Here is a 16,494-nt window from a genome sequence, read left to right on the forward strand (position 1 = left end):
TTATTTCCAATTTGTAACATTTGATGAAGCTGATTAGTTATGACACGCTGTAGTGTTTGTGTGCTTTTTCATATCAGTTCGTGCATGTTTGTTTTAAGGAGGAGTTTGCTCTCTTTACGTTCAAATGAACATGCATCTGTGACAACTACACTGTGTGTGTGTGTGTGTGTGTGTGTGTGTAATGTCCACAGCTTGGAGACTCCCACTGGTGCAGCCCAGTGGGACTTTGTGCCAGAGAACATGTGCTCTCAGCATAAACTCAACAAAACAAACCAGTTTTTCTCCACCGGCTCTCACACTGCAACTTTCCATCGCATAGCCTGATCCTCAGACTGAGTTTCCTGCTTTTACATTCCCGGCCTGATTAGTGGAGATTGTGACCAGTTTAGTATACACACACACACACATACACAGACACACACAAAATACACACAAATGCACGCCACATGCAGTGCATGAGTGGGAGCATGTTATTGCAGTTTTCTGGAGTTTTTGAGGTCTGCAGACAAACACAAACCTACACAAATAATTAAGGTTTTGGTCACCCCTAAATGTTTTTATATTTTTCTTAAATATTGACTTGGACTATCATACACTCTGGCCTTTGCACTTTTTCCTAATGATTGCTGATAATGATTAAATACCAGCAAGACAAAGAGCAGCTCTGTGAGGGTATATTAAGGCAATTCAGTGCTTTGAGCTAACTGCTAACGATATGATGCTAACATTCTCCTATTAACAATGCCAGCGTACTGTTTAGCAGATATAATTGCCGCCAAGTTAGTCTAGTGTTATGGCATGCTTACATTTGCTAATAGGCACTAAACTGAAAGTACTGCTGAGGGTGCTGGGAATGTTATTAGCTTGGCAGGTATTTGGTCAAAGTTTGAAGGAAATCCATCTAGTTGTTGAGATATTTTAGTCCAGACCAAAGTGGTCGACCAAATAAATGACCGGCCGACATAGAGCCATGCTAATAATACCAAAAAATATAAAATGCACTCCGTGCCCTCGTGTAGCCTAGCTACCCTCCCACTTGTCTGGCACTGGTCCAGGGCAAAGGTGAACAGGGGCTCAGCTATACCTGCAGCTTCAAATTGGTGTTTTACTCTGTTTTGGTGTGTGTGTATTCACTTGAAGGCTTTGTTTGTGTGTGTGTGTGTGTGTGTGTGTGTGTGATGTCTTTCAGTGTTGCATATGAACCTGCTTTGATGATTTCCGTGTCATGTGTGATGCATACGTGTGGGCCTCTCTTTGTTAAAGTGTTTTTTTTTTCCTCATAATTTGATGCCATGAGTGTGTCTGTCCCAGTTGGTCAGTGTGTGTGTGTGTGTGTAGTTGTGTTAAGGGGTGGGGGGCGTTTGAGGGGTTACGTGGCCCCCTGCCTGGCCACAGCACCAGCTGGGGGATTATCCCGTTGAGCGGATCCAGGGAAGAGGGGCCTCGCTATTGCTGGATGAGGGTGGGGGCGATGGTGGAGTAGGTGGAGGGAGGTTGTTTTAGGTTGGCTTAGGTTAATTAACATCCTGGACACTTTGACGGAGGCACGGAGCAGCACACTAATGGTTTTATGGCCTCCACAAATCTCACAGTGAGCTACGGTGGTCCCGAGCTGGACTTGCAATTATTTAATAATCTGTTACAAAAACAATGGAAATGTTAAATTTTAGTCATGTGTTGTGGTTTATTTCATAAAGTTTTATTGTGTTGTGATTTTTAATGAAGCATTTGGCTCACTGTCAAGTAGTCGGTGAGCTCGTGATCAAGATTAGGGCTTATTGTATTGTGCAACTGAAAGATTAACTAATTTTTGTTTTCATGTGCCTGATTTAATTCAGAAAAGTTGTATTTGGATTAGTTTAGAGTTCAGTTGCTTTTATTAACGGTACGAATGCCGGCCTTAAAGCTGAACAGCTCTAATTGCAGTGGGATAAAAGACATAACTGCAAATTACTACAGTATAATTATAATTATAATTATAATAATTATATAGTTTTTGCCTGACTGTGGTTCTCTAATTTGCTGTTATTAATGTTAAGTCATCTTGTTGTTTCTTGATGGCAATTTTTTGCAACAAAACGAGTAAATATATACATTAAAGTTACAGTTGGTGTCGGGCTCTTTGTTTTGGATAAAGGTCTTACGTTTAGCTGTGCTGAATACACTTTCTCCAAACATACGCTGTAAAAGTAATCAGTTACTCAAACCTTCACAGCCTCACAAGAGATGAGCTGTTAACTAGTTGATTATGAACAATCTCACACTCACTTCAGTGTGGCGTATGTTCAGCTTTTCTTTCTGGCTCACACTGAGTTCAAAGGTGAGACTTTTCATATTGTGCACCAGTTAAAGGAGAACATTTCTAAAGATTATTTTCATTATCGATGAATTTGTGAATACCTTTTCCGATTAATTGATTAGTCATCGAGTCTATAAAATGATCGTGAATACTGAAAAATGTCCTAATTTCTAAGAGTCCGAGGTGAAGTTTTGTTCAACCAAAGATATTCAGTTGTCGATCAACTAATTGATTACGTAACTAATCATTCAAGCTCTGAATATACGTAGAAGACAACAATCAACTTCTCTACTTAAAGGCCACAACTAAGAGATTTTTTAGCAATCATTCAGTGTAAGGTGATGTCTTCAAATTGCTTGTTTTGTCCAACCAACAGTCTGAAAACAAAAGATATTCAATTTACAGTTATGTAAAACAGAAAAGCAGCAAATGCTCTTCATTTTAGAGGAAGGGAACCTGCAAATGTTTGTCACTTTTGCTTAATAAAGGACTTAAATGATCAATCGTTCCATTTGTCAGTGCTGCCTTACTTTGCCCATTAAAAATTCAATGTTGTCCAGTGATTATCTGTATTAGCAGTAATTTCAACACATTTTTCAGTTAAAAACCCTGAATATTACCCTTTTCAGGCTGACGGGAACACTGCACATTACTGGAGGAAAACACTTTCAATTGAATTATGTGTCGGCAGGAAGGATAACCTAGTGGCAGCTTCAATCCATAAATAATACTATTGTCAAAAACAATCCTTCTTATCACGAATGTCTATGTGAATGTAGTGCGTTTGTTTGTGTGGGCACGAGTGTATTTTATCACTGTGTGCTTCTCCGTCTTCATTTGTTTATGTGTGCGTGTGTGTGCCTGTGTGTGTGTGTGTGTGTGTGAGAGAGAGAAAGGGATGGGGAGAATGGTTGGCCGGACGCTTTGCAGGAAGCCGTATGTAACATCAGGTGGCTCAGAGGAAGAGCGAGGGGGGGGGGGGACTGGCTGGAGAGTCTTACTCACTCCATATAACTCACTGACTCACCAGATCACTACGACCTTCTCAACCGCGGCCCCACAATTGTAGACCCCTGTACGGCCTCCACACGTAACACACACACACACACACATATTTGGGATTATAACTGACGTAAGGGACTTTTCTTTTTACTGCCCTAAATGGACATGGAGGTCTCTCCATTCCGCAGTGGCAGGAAAATGACAAACACAAAGCTGTGTTTGTATTGACTCATGACATCGAGTTCTTTCTTCAACGTGTCCTACCATCCGTGCCCGTTTCCATATATTTTTTTTCTCCTGCATGTCCTGCGAGAGGAAGAGGTGGAGCCCACGTCTTGTCTCATACTCTCTGACCAAATGTATAAGCACTATGTGCGCATGCTAAACAAATGTTGTGTGTAGATAAAACAGGATGTGAATCTGTTGGTAGTCAAACATCCCCATGCTGTCACTTGTTACCATCCTGCGTTACCATCTTGTCATTAAGGGCCAATGGAATGTCAAGTTAATCCTTTTAATTAGTCAGCTGGTTATTGTTAGAATCCCACACCCAAAACAATGCACAAACACATTGATTAGAATCTCAGCTGCGGATCTAGAAGTTTAATAATGCAGTCAACTGTGGTCTTGATGATGAAATGGGCATCCCAAAAAAGCCTCCTGGCCTTAATATCCTGGTATGATCCTCTGTGGCGTGTGTGTCTGAGGATGGTGATCCCTCTTTTATGCGTCCTCATTTGTTGACTCTAACCCCCCCCCACCCCCACCCTCCTCCCGCTGTTGTCTCAGCATTAGGTGCCACTTTATTTGTTTTCTCTAACCTAATACATGAGCCAAGATGCTTTTTCTAAATCGGGATTAGCAGCTGTGGGGCTGATGTGAACATGTACTGTTTCACATGACGGCCTCAATGTAGCTTCTAGGTGTTCACCTGCTCTCAGAGGCTCGAGTAGTGAAAACCTTCTTAGTCAGATTTTGGTAGCTTTCATGTTTGATTTAATGTGAAGGATTACATGGTCTGCAAATTTTGGACAGCTTACCCTGTCAAACACCACTGAAGAAACTGAAGCACTGCGCCGTCTGAACTGCTGGAAAACTATTGTCTGCATTCCTAAATAAATGCTTTTTTGCGAGTTATTCATAAGGTTATGGGACATTTTTATCTAGAGCAGCCGACATATTCATGAATAGTGCTGAAATGACAAGTCGGTTAAACGATTAGTCAGTTGACAGAACATCATTCAACACATTTTTCCAATTATTTCCTGCTTTACGTTATTGTTAATTTAATGTCTGTTGGTTTTGGACTGTTGGTGGCACAAAACACGTCATCTGAAGACAGCACCTTGGGTTTATGGAAATGTCCTCACATTTTATAGCATAAACAATGAATTATTGATCAATAATATGAAGATATTAATACAAATGTTAGTTGCAGCCTTTATAATTCATTTTGAATGCATCCTGTTTATTGAAAGTGTTCATGCTCAATATATCAGAACATGATATTAACTGACTTTTGATATTATTAAAACGTTCCCTGGATAAATCTGGATTTGAGCAACTTTACACAGCACCATGTCAATTTCATCATCCTTTTCTTTCTTTCCCAGGACTGCCCTGCCACATCCAGACCATCATCACATCTGTGGATTTCATACAGCCAGGCACGCTCCCTGCAGTCTCTCCCTTTCTCCCATCATCTCCCCCAACCCAGACCCTCCACCCCCTGCTCCGTGGTCCCCTTTCCGTGGTCCCACCACGTCGGCGGAGTGGGTGCCGGCTCCCTCCCCCAGGGGTGGGAGTGAGGAGCTGGGGGACGCACTCGAGAAACCCCTGGAGAACGATGCGGAGGGCGTGTGGAGCCCCGACATCGAGCAGAGCTTCCAGGAGGCCCTGGCCATCTACCCACCCTGTGGCCGCAGGAAGATCATCCTCTCTGATGAGGGCAAGATGTACGGTACGCCCACCTCTATCGTCATACTATCATGTACCTTTTTCTTCTTGAATGGGATGATAAACCTGAAGATCGGCTCATGTGCATAATGCTCTTTAGCAAGCCAGAAAGCCACGCTCAATCCTTTCTTTTACCACACTGTCCATTTTAGATGCAGTATATTTTACCAAACTAACTCTGTTTAAAAGTTTTAGAACTTCATTCAATTGGGTGAGGGGTGCATAATGACTTGTTTAGGACTCAAAACACATATTTTAGGGCTTGAACTTTACTTGGGACGTGTTGGTCTTGACTTGTGACTTGCAAAACAGGCTGTGCCTCAATAGATGGGACAACTGAGGCAGGATCTGGAATGATGCGATCTTATTATATATCAGTTACAGCAATGGGTTTCATAATAATAAGCTGTAACGGCCTGGACACACCACAAACTATAATAACAATTTTTTGCGGTGAAATCAATTATTGCCCACGATTAGAGGATGGAAAATAATTCCATAAATAACTAACAAAGTGCACTCAGTAGAGTGCATTTATCTGGTGTGTCTCCCTCTCTCCTTCCAAACTGAGTTGAATTTTTCTCAATTGCCCCTCCTGGCTCCCTTACAATCAATATTGCGGTGAAGGAAACAGGGATTCGTTCATCTCGTATCGTGCCTAACTGTATTGGATCATAACATATCTGAGATGCTCTAGAATGAAACCAGACTTTTCTATGAATGTCAGTTTTTGAGCAGCGCCAAAGGTCTTACTCCTGGGGGAGATGATAATAAAACATAATAAACATAATTTTCCTCAATACACTTGCTTTGAAATACTGAACTTAAAGTGTCATCATTGGCTACAAAGAATTGATCATTTTTCTCCTTGAACTGCTTCTTCAGCATGGAGCAATCAGGAGCTGTTCCTGCTACTTTAAGAGCTGTGGCAAAATGTCTGTTTAGCTGAATATGTAATAAGGCTTAAGGTGTCATGGATATATTGTGGATGAAGATTAATTTGGGGTGAGATATTTATTTCAGATGGATTTAAGTGAAAAGGAAGTTACCGGCTGTGAATAGACAAGCTGTGAACCTCTTCAAATACAAACGCTACTGTAAATAAACCCACAGTGCAACATATCTGCAGTGTTGTAATGCATAAACAGACTATAATTTGCTTCCCCACACTTCCCACAATAGACTAAACTTCATATGGTCAATTTGTTTCACAAACTCTCACCCACACACGGATTCGCTCCGGTTTTCTGCACAGCTGTCAGCTCCACTTGGTCCCCATAGTGTACACTACGATGGCATGATGTGTCAGAAACAGGCGCGCGCACACACACTCATTCTTCTACACATGCATACACAATGTGCCTCTCATGCAGACTTCAATTTCTTCATCTTCTATCGGAAGAAATTATATTTTTGAGAGTGAAAACAATGTAGTGACATGTCCAGAAAAAGCAAAGTTGCCTTTCTATCCAGCCCTTGAAGATCCATAAAAAATGACAACCCAATGAAAAGTAAATGATGAAAGAAGGATTTGTCTGTAGCCTCATCAACAGACAGTGAGTTATTTGGGCCAGACATTGGTGGCATTGTATTTTGGCAGTGATAGTGAAGTGTACTTTACAGTATTCTTGTTACCAAAGTTATCTCCAAATCACTTAGCCCAAACAGGTTCAGAGGAATGGGGATAATTCAACCTCCCCAGTCGTGATTTGCATGGCTTGGATGCCAGCTTTGTGTGTTGTTGTCTCAAGTAATCTATTTGCTATGTGGCCTTAACTGTTGGTATCACGCTGTCCGTGCTATTGTGCCGCAGATAATTGATTCCTTGTTGGTTCCCTCCCAAGAAATGTGTTTTTATTGCCTTCCATCCAATCCTAAAATAGTGAATTGAGGTTTGGAGCGGCAACAACATTACTGCAGGTCTTTCCTTATTGAATCTTTGGATAATGTCATTGCCAAACAGGTGTTGGGAAGGTGAGGTGACATTACTCTACGACATCTTGCTGAAAGATGTTTGCTAACAGACGGCTTTTCCATCGTTTGTCCTCCTGCCCGTGTGTTTGATAGTGGATCTGCTCGGTGGAAAACGGGCAGACGGAGGTAGTGGCGCTATCAGACAGCCTCTGTCATCGCCTTGTTCTGTCACTGTGCCAGACAGCTCCTTTAACTGTTGGCTTTACCTAGCATAGCTTAGCCACCTATCGAGGTCATGGCCATCCTCTGATCAACATGTAAACCCTTATAAAGCCTGTAATAATAGTTGGGGGGGGAGCAGAGGGGAGTGGGGCAGGTGGCTCATTCTGTGGATGGGGGTGGGGGTGGGGGTGGGGTGGCTGGATGGGTAAAGGTAGTGATGGTGGGTTTTTTGGCAAGGCAAGCACTGAGGTGATGCGCGCCAGGGAGCGCGTTGGCCCGCCAGGAATGGCATGTGCACTCTGGAGCCCGGGGGGTTCAAGGCAGCTCGGCTGTAACCCTAAACCAGAATAGACGTTTACCCTTTGAGCGCCTGGAGGGGAGGAGGACGGGTGGACAAATAAACACCAAGGTGGGCAGTGGTGTCTTGCATGGCCTCGGGTTTGCCGCAGAACTCTCACACCTGTCTCCAGTATGTGTGTGTGTGTATTTTACAGTGAGAAAGGTAGAGGTTGTGCGTACCAGACCTATGCGGTTATTTCTGTGGTTTTTACTCTGATATCTCTTTGTTTCGGATTCCCTGTCTCTCTTTGTCCTGTATGAACAACTCCTGTCCGTCTGCCTTTCAGTTCACCTCCAGCTGCTCTCTGAGCTCAGCCTGACAGCCTCGCGGCAAATCCAGATTTATGACTTGAGAAATGATGCAAGAGTGATCCCGCTGTTTCCCCTAAGCAGCCCTTCGCTTACAGCCCCTGCAGCTCTCCTGTCCTCCCCTTTTATCACCATCCCTGGGGACGCAAGTGGCCAACAACTCAAGTCATTCAAGCGACCACAATCAATGCAAAGCCACTTTGGAGGTCTTTAGTGTTGTTAATGTCGTTAAAGCGCTGATGGGTGGTCATAAATCCGGTAGCCAAATCAAATATCAGCTGAGAATATCTTTAAAGGCATACATGAAGCCATGACTTGATGGTTTTATAAATGTTATTTAGTCATCTTGCATGGGCTAAATGTGGATACATAGACAAAACAAACTTCTAGCAAAATAACGGTCGGCCAAATTATAGGTTGAATTCCACTCAGAGGAATGAATGCCATTCTTTACTAAACAATATGATACTGAGTCTCCGAGCAGCGAAACAGAGGGAATGTGTGCTTCTATCACTTGTAAATTCCTAAATTGAAAGGAATGTTTTTAGCCCATATTCCGGGTACATTCACCAAATGTCTTTCCCATAATGCTGTGCATAGCTCTGGCCCTTGCGCCCATTACTCAACAGACCTATTAGCTCGCTTATTAGGGACGGTGTCACGGATATTGTGGTGGTTTTGTGCTCCATTGGTAATTCGACATGCATCTGCCGAGGAAAACATTTCCTGCCTTGTGTGGCTCTCAGTGAGTGACGTGCCCTGTGGTCTGAGAGAAGGCCTCATGCTGCAATAATGGAGAAACAGTGGGTAGTGTAGTGTAGTGGAAACCAATATGCTGACAGCTCTCACTACAAGAATGTGGCACTGGAAATGTGATTGTCTTCCCTCTTTATTCACTGCTACCATATTAAGTTATGTGCTTCTGTAATTGTTTTATTTCATGACGTCTTTGGACTCATTTTTATTCGGCAGCTTTAAATGTTACATCGCATCATGTTTTATGCAGCTGTTTGGTTTCATCACACTTGATTTCATAACATCTGTGAGAGGAGCACTTTTTCTCACATTTTGATGGGTCCTGCTTCCTGTGAAAACAAAATAGCAAACGTGTGTTAGTGAAGAGGATAAAGTCAATGTTTCCCTCAGTAGTGGCATATTTTTTGTGTCAGTGTCAGTCAAAAATGAATCATGCTCCCACTAAGCTTCGCTTGTGCAACATCGTTGGTTTGTGTCAGGCGATGCAAATATGTTTTGACCTCAAGTCATTCTCATTAAGAATGTGATGTAAAGGTCAGTGGAAAGCAACAGCGCGTCCTCACCCGGGGTCAAACTTTGGCAGTAAAGTGAGAAATTCACCAGTGACCTTGACCTGTTGACCTTTTGTAGAAGCCTCCAGAAGAAGTGGGGAAGGGTCTATTGCCCCTCCGTGTTTCTTATTGCTGCACTGCTCCGTCAAATAGAAATATTCTTGTGCATCATTTACACACATGCTTTCTACATCTTTTCTTTTATTAGCATGGCAGACAAGTGGTTTGTGACACACACTGGTAGGGGACACACAGGCCTTACATGAGCAAGAGGATGAACCTGAACCACCTCGCATAGAGTCCTGACGCTCACTTTCAGACTCTCATGGGATTTGATGCTCTCTGGAGGGTTTTCGAGGAAACCCCCTGCTGACGATGAGCTCCTGGAATCTCTGCTCCCTCCATCTCAGTCACTCTCTGTCTGTCCGTACTTGTCCTCTCTGCGTCTCACAGTGTAACCGATAGGGCATGGTGAGCAGTGGTAGCCATGTAACAGAGCTGTCACTGTCACTTTATCCAGACATCTCGGATCAGCAAGGTGAAAGGTAGAAGGGTCCGAACGGGTCGGACATCTGTTGATCTGTCTATGCGATTGAAATTACGCCGAGCCTCGCGCAAACTATCTCTGCATAAATCTCTGTAATTGCGAAGACACTTGTGGCATGTTGTGTTAATGTAACATGACATCTGTTAACTTTACTCCCCTGCTAGAAATACTATACTTTGTCAGAAATCAAGAGTAAACTTCAGATTTGGCTCGGACAGCAGCGCAACTAGTTACTTTGCGGATGAGTGCAGGACTCTGATTATCTCTCACAGGTGTCATGCATGCTTGTAAAAACCACAGCTTCCTCGGAGCTCATAATAGAATAGGAGGAGGGAAAGTAGCACTTAATTCTATGGATCCGATATTTGCTGAAAATGTTCTAATAGTTTCTTGAAAATGTTCTGAAACAAACTACATCACTTGGTACTAATTAAGAGTGAAATGTGCTGAACCTTCTGCTTTAGTTGTGTTGACTTAAAAAGCAGCTTCAGATTTCTGGAGGCATTTCTGTGAAGGAACTGCTCCGGTATACAATTAGAATATTTTCATTATAGCATTGATTGAGTCAGTGTATCTATGCTGAATTGCACATTTTTGTTTGTTCAACTGACTTGCAGTGCACTGACTAAAATAATTCAGGTTATGCTAGCCAGGCAGTAATTTAAATGAATCAATTTAATAATACCAACTAACCACTTATCTTAATTTTAATAATAACTTGACCATTATATTCTTCTAATTTGAAAATAATACATAACAATCCCATCAATTGAAGACGAGTTTTCTGATACTTCACATTAAAACATTGGTTAATGTTTGAGGGTTTATAAGGTTTTCATTTGGATAAAAACAACTTTATATGAAAAGAAAATGAAAAAGTATGTAATTGTACACACATCACTGGAGTTTGAGGTGCATCTGACTTCAAACTACTGCTTGTGTTGTGTCTTTGGTGCCAGTTATTCATTTTTAAATGATCCATTCTTAGTGGCTCTGTTAATCCAGGACCATGCAGGTCTGTTGCATCTCAGGCTCTATACTGTTGGCGTACTTGACTCGTTGCTGGTATCGAGGCTTGGTAGAGGTCTTTTGAGAGCTCAGCAGGTTGCGTCCAGGCTCTATCGGAAGGGAAATAACACCCAGCCAAGACATTCCTGCAGCCTAAATGTGACCTTTGTTTTCCAGAGCAGACACGCTGGGGCATATGTGCTGTTGAAGGGAAGGTATGGCTGGCAGATGTGTCTTCAGAGAGGATGGCAGTTTGTAGACAGTTAGACATACAGGCACAAATGTACACGTGCACACAACAGGCACATGCACCTTGTTGTGAGCGGTTTCATATAAGACCTATGGTCGAAAGAAAATAACTGCTCACAGCAAGGTTTGTGGATTATCTTCAGTAACCGCGTCATGACTTTTGGAAAAAGACGTTGCTGTTTTTCCAAAGTGTTCTTTTGGTGCTTTGAGCATCACAAGCCGATTTCCATATAGTCCCATTATATCAGAGAGAAGGCAGACGTCTCTATGGCTGATACCTCCAAAACTATCTAGATTGATAAATAGCGCTACAGGTAGGAAGGAGGTGAAATATGTCTTTTGTATCTTGTCAAAAACTGTTTGTTTAATTTGGGTAAATTTGTGAAAATGTGGTAACGGGTGATGAACTGATCATTCCCTGTGGTGTGGTTGGTTTATGTACATAGGGGGTTGTTGTACACACACAAACAGGGCATGGGGTGAAGTCGGAGCAGCAGATTCAGGACCCGGTGCGGACCAGTCCGTATATAGGAATGTGAAAAATGCTCTGGGCTGAGATGAAGACACAGAGAGAGAGAGAGAGAGAAGGGTAGATTTACGACCAGTCAGGCCCGGAGGTTGACTTTGGAAGGGATACTATAAACTGACTTGAATAACCCCGTCCACCTCTCCCTGACCTCTACCAACAGGCCTGAGGACAAGGAGGCGAGGAGAGCCAGAAGGAAAACCGGTAAAACAGTGTTTGTAAGGCCTTTTAGGATCATCATGGCTCCAGGAATCAATCCTAATTATGTTTTGTTGTTTTTTATTAATTTCAGGGTACTGTATTGAGGTGTGAATGAAGTAATAGCACATTATTTATCATTCAAATAAGAAGTTGTTTTTATATTAAACAAAATTAACTTGTGTATCCTCACTTCCTTACTCTCAGGGGTCGAATCTGTGTCGAGTGAATACAATATTTTGCGCCCGTTGTTAACGGTAGCTTGCTTATTTAAAAAGTTGCGGGCTTGTGCAGGAAGTCCGGTGTCGCGCTAGTGACAATACTCTCAGACCAATCAGTGGTCTGCAGTGTTGTTGGTACCAAGAAAAATCAAAGAGAGACGTTCCTACCATGCAGTGGAAATTTGGCACAAGTTCTTCTAATACTTATATGGTTCAAACATCGAGCAGCAGCAACGGAAATATTCCCTTTTAAAAATCACGAATTACAATGTTTTCTAAATTGCACAATGCAGCAGTATCCCTTGGATTTTGCATCTCTCTGACTTTGCTGCTGCTGCAGTCGGCCACCTTTCATGCCCTTAAGAAATGTTTCCAGAATCAGATTTCCCCCAGATAAGTCTGTGACTGCGGGCAGTGTAATGAACAACATCAAACTGTGGACCACTAGATGATATAATGTTCCGACTGACTTTCCTGCAGCCTTGGCTGGCACAAGTTTCCTGCCTGTGCTACTCTCATTGGATATCATGATCTCATCGCTGTGTGACTGAGTCCCCTCTCTGATCTCATGGATGTGTTGGAGGGTATTTTCGATGGGGCCCTTCCCCAAGCACTCACACTAGGAGTGGCAGGGCATCTGATACGAGAACATGAAGCGAAGCGTTTTTGACAGTCCATTAATGACACTGCTGTTTACATGCTTGCAGTACATACCTGGCTCATTTTAAATGGGGATACCGTCCTATTGATAAAGCAGTTTGACCTTTGCTCTGTTGGTGGTAGAATACATTTTGAAATCATTATTCTTGAAAAGGAAAACCTTTTCATTGTAATTTAGAAAACAAAAAAGTGTAGATTTGATCCTGTCAGAATGTTTGTGATTTCACAGCAAAACGTTACAACTCTCATTTCAGTGTCTTTCCTGGTTGCACTTGACTGTCTGTGGTTTTCAAGTTGATCAATATAACATTGGAGTTTCAAAAGTGTCTGGCTCCCAAAGTAAAATGATGGTCTGGTTTTCTGAATTCAAGAAACGTTTTTATTCATCTGGGGAGACATGCTCACGCATCTGTGTCTGCTATTTTGAAAATCCCTATTGGATTGGATACACAATGTACATCTTACTGTACACTGAGTGAAGTTTCCAAAAGATAAATTGCTGGGAACTGAAAGAACTTGCTGCTGTAACGTGAGGAACTCGATAGAGGCAACTTAATGTTCATTTTAGGTCAAGTACTGTGGGGACTTTGACAAAGCTCTCTGTTCGTCTTTTAAAAAGAGTTTGATTGCGAGGAAATGTGGAACACTTTCTTAATCCCTGGGGAATTAAAGAAATAGGCATTTAGGGGCTCAAACAATCGTCCGGCGAGTGCACCTCCCGATAAACACTAAACGGTTGAGGAGTTACAGCTCTGAAAGGAAAATAAGATTGAGACGGAATGAATGCCGCGACTCGGGCTGAAATGTGTGAGTCTGTGTCTAGTGTGCGACTGTGTGTATAAACTGGAGTAGACGGCATTTGAGAGAGTGGTTTAGTCCACAAAAGCCTCACACAAAGGCAGTTCTACGGCTGGGTAATACGTGTGTGTGTGTGTGTGTGTGTGTGTGTGTGTGTGTGTGTGTGTGTGTGTGTGTGTGTGTGTGTGTGTTTCAGGGTCCTGGAACTTTACAAGGACCACTCTTTCCTCTTTTGTTCTCCAAACCAGCACTGGTTCATTCACAGATAGTGTCACTCTGTTGTTGTATGATGAATGTGTTTGATACTGATTTGTTGCTAATTTAACTTGGCTGATGATAAAGTCCATATTTTACAAATGTTAAAATATTAACATTAAAAGTTTAAATTCAATTTGCTTTATTCAACCAGAATGATCCACTCATTATCAATATTGCGTTCCATGGAGTCTTGCATACATGTATGGTAAAAGAAACAATAACATAGTGGCACAGTTACACTAAAGGGATAATAATTTCAGGGATTCTAAAAGATGTGTTCCCCACCTTTTAGAGCTTTTTCTGCTGGTCTTGTTTGGCCATAGGGACCGGTGCTTTGTATTTGTATTAGCTAACTGAATTGTTTCCAGATCTGAGTAATTACTGTGGTAAGTACAATGGAAATGATACCCCAAACTATGAAACCTAAATTATCCTTTAAATAATACTGATTTAATATTTAAAAAACCTCCATCCAAAATAAACTTACAGTACCAACAAAATATGAAAGCTAACATGTAAGTAGGTTTTCTACAGATTAGAAAGTCATCCAGAAATCGATGCGATCAGCCTCAGTGCTCAGCAATCACATGCATTTTATTTGGTAAATCCTCTAGTATTCTTTATGGCCTTAGAAAGTTGGACCCTTGAGCCCGACTTCTGGCTGGTAGATTACCCCCTGCTGGGTATACAAACTGGCAGCCGAAGCTGTTTCTGTAATGACTTAGCAACAAAACTCAAATGCCTTCAAAAAGCATTACGTGGAAGCTCATGTCGGAGCAAACTGCGGATCACATGAGCACCGGAAAGAAACGGGTGTCTTGCGTTCCGTGAAAAAATCCGATCACTTTTATTGGCTGACAAAATTTCTTATGGGGGTTCATCCAAGTTTCAGGTTTCCTCTTTTCACCATTTGGGGTCGCGTGATTGGCCGGTTTACGAAGCGTTGTGAGGTCTGATCCAAGCGTCACTATGTAAGGGAAAATCTGACGGGTTTGTACCAGGTTGTGTGTCGTGACTGATCTGTGTGTTAATTCACATGGAGATGTGGTGCCAAGGGAAAAATGACTGTGTTTAAGAGCTGGTGTGGACCTGTGTGAGAGCATAAGACATCTCCTGTGAGAGCAAGAGTTGTGTGATTCACTCTGTTACTGATCGTGTGTGTGTGCGTGTGTGTGTGTGTGTGTCCTCCCTTTTATTAGTGCCGGTTTGTAAAGTTGCTGTTCTCTACATAACTAACAATTATTTTTATTTATAATGAATTAATTTTGTGTTTTCAAGTTATTATTTTATATTATACACTGAAGAAAAAATACTTAATTATATTATATTCCATTTTTGCCAATAAATTCCCCTAAATTCCACACACTGTTCCATTTAAAGACTTAAGTTATTACTGGAAGTGATTCTGATTTAATTATCCATCAATGAATACACCCATCCATCATCTTCCGCTTATCCAGGGTCAGAAATGACTTATTGTTTTTGCACTATGCTTGCAAAAGTGTGTGTATTACGTTTTATAATAGCACCTAGCTTTTATTCAGTCCATCTTAAATGGCACAGACTTGCATGGCAGTAGTATAGAGCTCCCCCATGCTATATCATTTCTTGTCAAAACTACATTCACTACAAAATGTTACTATTCTATTCATGAATTACACTCCCAACCCGTTACTTATATACTGATGCATACACGTCTATTTGTGTGTATTTAACAATCTAAGTCATTAAACTAGAGCTTTAGTTTTGGAGAAGAGGTTGAAAGAAACCACATGACCGTTAACCTCAACTGTAACCGGACACTAAATGGAGGGGAGGGGGGGAACAAGCCCAAGATTTACTGCAGGCGTAAAGGCATATTCCATAAACATTGACACACACACCAGCTGCCTGGCTGCCTCACCAGACTGGGCCCCCTTTGGTCCACGGCCTGTGCCGTGTCTGTCCCGAGCCCGGTCCAAGGATCGCATGGCTGCAGCCTCCACCTGCTCTGCCAATGTGACCTGTCTGTCAGCAGTGGCAGTGCGCAGGCCCACACTCACTGTAGAGATACGAGCTCAGTGCCCACTCAGCGGGTCAGGCTCAGGCTGATGCAAACTCTCGCACAGACAGATGTATATACTTGAGGATAGTTTTCAGCGTTGACAAACGTGACAGCCTGGACTCTTGCTTTAGGCACGAGCGTTTGCGTGTCATCTGTATGTGCATGCATGCAAACTCTTCCAAATATGTGCACACGCAGACATGAGTAAGAACATGTTTAAGCAGCCAATTTACCTAATCATGCAGTGACTTCAATGACTGCAGCATACAGGTATTTGTATGAATATGTGCACAGAAATATACAGTGGATATACATTTCCTCATTCCTCCCTCAGGCATGCAGAGCAGGCTCACTGATGATGAGTTAATATTTAGCTTCGTTAAACATTTAAATTCCTCCGCACCAAGAACATGCTCCTCATTAGCCCCTCAGTTTCAGTTCAAGTACAACACACCAGACTTTCTCCAGTTTTTATTTGTAATTTAGAGTTGATTAGATGAGATGAAACTTTATTTATTCTGAAAAAAGTACTTGGTAAGGTTTAGGAAAAGATTCTAGTTTGGGTTAAAATAAGTAAGTTTGTTAACTAACCAAGGTAAAATAACTTAATGTTGACATGGTTTCACACGGGACACGA

The sequence above is a fragment of the Anarhichas minor genome, unplaced genomic scaffold (assembly GCF_050575085.1).
Source record: "Anarhichas minor isolate MPS153535 unplaced genomic scaffold, ASM5057508v1 ptg000011l, whole genome shotgun sequence".
Taxonomy (NCBI): Eukaryota; Metazoa; Chordata; class Actinopteri; order Perciformes; family Anarhichadidae; genus Anarhichas; species Anarhichas minor.